The sequence below is a fragment of the Triticum urartu genome, chromosome 6A (assembly GCF_056163025.1).
Source record: "Triticum urartu cultivar PI428250 chromosome 6A, HENAU_Tu73, whole genome shotgun sequence".
NCBI classification, from domain to species: domain Eukaryota; kingdom Viridiplantae; phylum Streptophyta; class Magnoliopsida; order Poales; family Poaceae; genus Triticum; species Triticum urartu.
This window is the reverse complement of record NC_141878.1, coordinates 288,301,535-288,307,588: the sequence shown is the minus strand read 5'-3', so window position 1 is coordinate 288,307,588 and position 6,054 is coordinate 288,301,535.

The following is a 6,054-nucleotide window of genomic DNA, read 5'->3' as shown; positions in this document are numbered from 1 at the left end:
GGTTACCAGGGGCAACTCTGGGCTGGCCTACCCGACGTCTGGCTCATCTGAGTGTGCCCTGAGAACGAGATATGTGCAGCTCCTATCGGGATTTGTCGGCACATTCGGGCGGTGTTGCTGGTCTTGTTTTAACCTGTCGAAGTGTCTTGAAGAACCGAGATACCGAGTGTGATCGGAACGTCTTGGGAGGAGGTCTATTCCTTCGTTGACCGTGAGAGCTTGTCATGGGCTAAGTTGGGACTCCCCTGCAGGGATTTGAACTTTCGAAAGCCGTGCCCGCGGTTATGGGCAGATGGGAATTTGTTAATGTCCGGTTGTAGATAACTTGAACCTTAACTTAACTAAAATGAATCAACTGAGCGTGTTACCGTGATGGCCACTTCTCGGCAGAGTCCGGGAAGTGGACACGGTGTTGGAGTAATGCTTGCGCAGGTTGTTCTCTAGGTTCTCGCTCGTGCTTTGCCTCCTCTTCTCACTCTCTTTTGCGAACAGGATAGCCACCATATATGCTAGTCGCTTGCTGCAGCTCCACATATTTACCTTGCCTTACCTATAAGCTTAAATAGTCTTGATCGCGAGGGTGCGAGATTGCTGAGTCCCTGTGGCTCACAGATTACTATTACACCAGATGCAGGGCCTGATAATTCCGCTCCAGGAGACGCGCTTGAGCTCAAGTGGGAGTTCGACGAGGACTCTCAATGCTACTATGTTTCCTTTCCTGATGATCAGTAGTGGTGCCTAGTTGGGGGGTGATCGGGACCGTGTCGCATGTTGGGTTATCTTTTATTTTGGCGCCGTAGTCGGGCCATGAGTGTTTGGTTGATGTAATGTTATTTATGTACTTGATTGACGTGGCGAGTGTAAGCCAACTATGTTATCCCCCCTTTATGATTTATATTACATGGGATGTTGTGAAGATTGCCTAACTTGCGACATATGCCTTCAATGCGATTATGCCTCTAAGTCGTGCCTCGACACGTGGGAGATATAGTCGCATCGAGGGTGTTACATGCTTGTCCAAGTAAGGGCATTACCCAAGCACCGGTCCACCCACATACCAAATTATCAAAGTACCGAACGCGAATCATATGAGCGTGATGAAAACTAGCTTGACGATATTCCCATGTGTCCTCGGGAGCGCTTTTCTCTATATAAGAGTTTCTCTAGGCTTGTCCTTTTCTACAAAAAGGATTGGGCCACGTTGCTACACTTTATTTACTTTTGTTACTTGTTGCTCGTTACAAATTATCCTATCACAAAACTATTTGTTACCACTTATTTCTGTACTTGCAGAGAATACCTTGCTGGAAACCGCTTATCATTTCCTTCTGCTCCTTGTTGGGTTAGACACTCTTACTTATCAAAAGGACTACGATAGATCCCCTATAATTGTGGGTCATCACCGCGTCGTCCTGTTTTTCGTACATATTCCATCCTCATATCATGTGTTTGCCTTACGTCAGAGTAGTGATTGTCAGTATCATCCATGAATGAGTTTTGAAGAGTGAATTTTATTACTTTTTCTTGTCGTTTTTACTTCACAATGCAAAATCAATAAAGCTGAAGGAAGTTAGCAAGGCGGTGGATAGTGGTGCTCCTTGCGATCAACTAAAATGGAGGGCCTCTAGAGATTCTACTCCGCCACCCCCAACAAGAGTTGCAAGACAGCACATGCATAGACACTCAACGTAGTTGTGTCAATCATGAGCACGTCACCCCTAGTCAACCATCACACGTGCTCCCTCTAACATGGCACTGTTATATGTTTCATGTTATGTATGATATCTACTCCCCCCGTTCCAAGTTACTCGTTGTGGTTTTCGTACAAATTTGAACTAAAACCATGACGACTAATTTGGAATGGAGGGAGTAGCTTTTATTGCTTCTAAGTTTGTTGAATACCATCTGCTTACTTTACACATTATACTTCTGAATAAGACATGTGTTCCTGTTTCTAGAACATACAATATCTGTCTATCGCACCATGTTCTTACATCAAAGTACTACTCTTGTGTAACATACAACAATCACTTATCATAAGACACATTTAACATCGGAGTGTAATATATGTTACATATCACATTCTTTTCTAGCTTCTACAACTTCTAATTTGTTGAAATGGCACTTATGACGAGATAGTTTTAACTTTGTAGAGTGATATTTGTTGCATCTTTCATATGGTGTCTGCATTTCATTGCTTCTAATTTGCTAAAATGCCTTCTGCTTAGTTTAAACATCATAGCTATGAATATGCAATGTTGTTCTTTTTTTCTTACACATTCAATCATCCTATCATGTGGTCGCCTTACATTAAAGTAGTGCTCGTCAGCATCCTGCATCAAGGAGTTCTGAAAAGCGAATTTTTATTCATTTTCCATGTGGGTTTGACTTGACAAGGAAATAAAATTAAGTAAGAGGAAGGAAAAATTTAAGGAAGGGACCGATGGCGTTCTTCTGGCGAAACCGGCATCCTAGGTGCTTTCGCTAGCTTGGCAGTGTGATATTGTCTTGCATGTTGCATACGGTGTCTAGCTTGTGTTGCTTGTGATTTGATTAAATTTCTTCTGCTTAGTTTACACAAATAGTTGTGAATATGCCATGATGTCCTGTTTTTCGTACATATTACATCCTTGTACCACGTGTTTGCCTTACGTGAGCGTAGCGATTGTCAGTATCATGCATGAATGAGTTCTGAAGAGTGAATTTTATTGCTTTATCTTGTCGGTTTTACTTGACAATGCAAAATAAATATAGTGGAAGGAAATTAGCAAGGAAGTGGATAATGGTGCTCCTTCCGACCAACTAAAACAGAGGGACTCTACAGATTCTACTCCGCCAGCCCCCCAACAAGATTTGCAAGACAACACATGCATAAACACTCAACGTAGCTGTGTTGATGATGAGCATCACTCCCCTAGTCCACATTCTCAGGTGCTCACTCTAACTTGGCACTGTTATATGTGGTTGCGTGTTATGTATGATGTCTATCTTGTATTGCTTCTAATTTTGTTGAATTCCATCTTTTTACTTTACTAATTATACTTGTGAATAAGACACGAGTTCCTATTTCTAGAACATACGATATATGTATATCACACCATGTTCTTACATCAAAGAACTACTGTTCTGTAACCTGCAACACTCACTTATCATATGACACGTTTAACTTGGGAGTCTGATATAGGTTACATCTCGGGTTATTTTCTAGCTTGTACTACCAATTTGTTGAAATGGCACTAATGAGGAGACAATTTTGATTTGGTAGAGGGATGTTCGTTGCATCTTACATATGGTGTGTAGCTTTCATTGCTTCTAATTTGTTGAAATGCCTTCTACTTAGTTACACATCATACCTGTGAATATGCAATGGCACTAATGACAATTGACCTTTTACTCGGTAGTGTGATGTTGTTTGCATCTTGCATATGATTTATTTCTTGTACCGCTTCACATTTGTTTAAATGCAAGTTATGTCGAGACACTGTTAATTTGGTAGAGCGATATTTGTAGCATCTTTCATATGGTGTCTACCTTCCATTACATTGCTTCTAATTTTTTGAAATGCCTTCTGCTTAGTTTACACATCATAGGTCTGATTATCCCATGTCGTCCTATTTTTCATACATATTACATCCTCCTATCATGTTGTTGTGTAACATCAAAGTTCTTTTCATCTGTATCACGCATGAATTTGTTCTGAAGAACTAATTTTTTATTCCTTTTTCTTGTCAGCTTGACTTGACATGGCAAAGAGAAAGAGGAAGGAACACAAAATGGTAAGGGATGGTGTTAGTACGCAGGACACACGGAAATGGAAGTGGAAGAATTATGCATATTCTACTGGTACTGATGGTGCAATAGAAGGTTGAAGTCCACCAGAAAATTGTACAAACACGGTATCCCCTCCTACAGCAGCTACAAAACAATCCAAAAATAGACGAATAGCTGCCACCAAACATGCAACGAAAGCCCTAGTTGTTGAAGTACCTTCTTCCACAGTACCAACATTTGCACGAGTTACTCGTTTGGCAACTCTGCTAGTGGCAAGTTCCCAAGCTCCCTTGCCACCTGACACTACTTCCGAAGCACTCTTGACACAAGATGAGTTGGCAAGATCAGATGAACCTTGTGATCTTCAACAACAAGAAGATAGTTGCTCGAGTCAAGTTACACTTGCATGCTTCTTTATATGTAGTCTCACAGTTGATGTAAACTAACACTTCCCATGTTCATTGTTGAACTATCACCTAGGCACAAGAGGAAATAGACATCAGGGATAATGCTCGATAGGTTCACTAAATCTAGAGGAGGAAGAATGGAGATCTGTTTTGAGGCAGGTTTAAAAAGGCGACGTGATGTTGCAGAGTCACCCAAGTTAGCATCAGAGGCATTCGTTGTCGTTAGGTGTCATGCATGTATCCTCCCAACATGGATTCAGAACAGGAATGCCAATGACGAAACCCAGTTTAACACCTTCCTCGGCCATTTATCTGTAAGTATGGTTATGTATGGAAAGTAGTAATATCGTCTTGCTATGCCATACTTTCTAGGTTGCTGGTAATGAGATTCCCATAATTTTCAACAGATGTGTTTCAAGATGGATGGCCAAGATGATGCAACCAAACAAGCATGCACCCATGTTTTCAAGTCCGCTCTACGACAGTATCGGTATAACTAGAGGAAAACTCACTTTGTTGGCAAGGCTAACAGTGAACTTACCCAAACATCTCTAGTGGAAAATATATCGGATGAAGACTGGAGAGGGCTTGTTAAACACTGGTCTGATCCAAAGAATCAAGTACGTTATATGTATGTGATCAGATCACATGTTGAACTCCTATTTATGCATGTGACTCACAAATCTATCTTCTTGTAGGCGAAATGTTCAAAGAACAAGGCCAACCGTACAAAAGTAAAGTTCCAACAGACGACAGGATCTGGTAGCTATATTACACACTGCGAGGCTCTTGTAACTAGCCGATGTTTCATTCTTTTCAATGTGCCATATTATCAGATCTATATTGACTTGTTCCAAATGCAGAGGAAAGCCCGCAAGGACCAAAAGTACCTGAACCAAATGCTATGCAAATCTTCAAGGACTGACACACCAGCAAGACGAAGGGCATGACTACACCAGTCAAAGCCGTTGTTATAAGTCCTTAATCCTCATGCCTTTTAACTAATACTTACTCGGACTTGTGCATTGAACTGCACAGTTTGCAGCCAATATCTATTACTCTTTTCAATTTTATACACAATTGTCTTAGCGTATCATTGCACCTTACAAGGTTTAAAAGTGAGGAGTGATGTTCATTTGATATCTGTAATCTAGTTCCGTGCTGGACTTGCCCACGTAACGTTACAATTGCATGTTTGTTTTTTCTCAGTTGTTTTATGATATGAATGATGTCATGCTATGCTTATCGTCTTATAAACTTTGTGTCTTTATCCTTAGTTGTCAACACAATGTGAAGAAATAGAAAATACATTAGCCAGGGTACATGGTCACATGTTTGGAACCTGGTTTTATTATGTACTTTGCAGTAAAATACAACTAATATTTCACACGAATTCACTAGAATAAATTCTGTATATAGACCAAAGCTATTATGTTTGGTTTTGTTGCCTCGTTAATATCTTCTGCTCTGGTACTACTAATGTAGAAACTCAACTTTTCATCAAGCTATGGAACAAATGGTGGAACCGCCACCTTCTAAAGGTGACGAGGCAACTATAACCGCAATGTCACCTCTTGCTGCAGTGGGTCAGTACCTGTCCACTAACAGTGTCAAAAGCACGTTCCTGCATAATACTGGGTCGGTTATTAAGGCAATCTCATCCAAACTGCCTCATGGTCATGATATGCAACCTCAAAACAGTGTTATATCTGCGCTCCAGACACAAGTCCAATTTCTGACAGAGACCATTTGTGAAACAAGGACAACCATGATGTCGTCAAGATATGCATGGTTTTGAAACCAAACAATCAAACATTTGCTATGTTGTTAAGGAGCCAAGGAGATATGAAGGCGAAGGTTGTGGTGCTCCATCGGA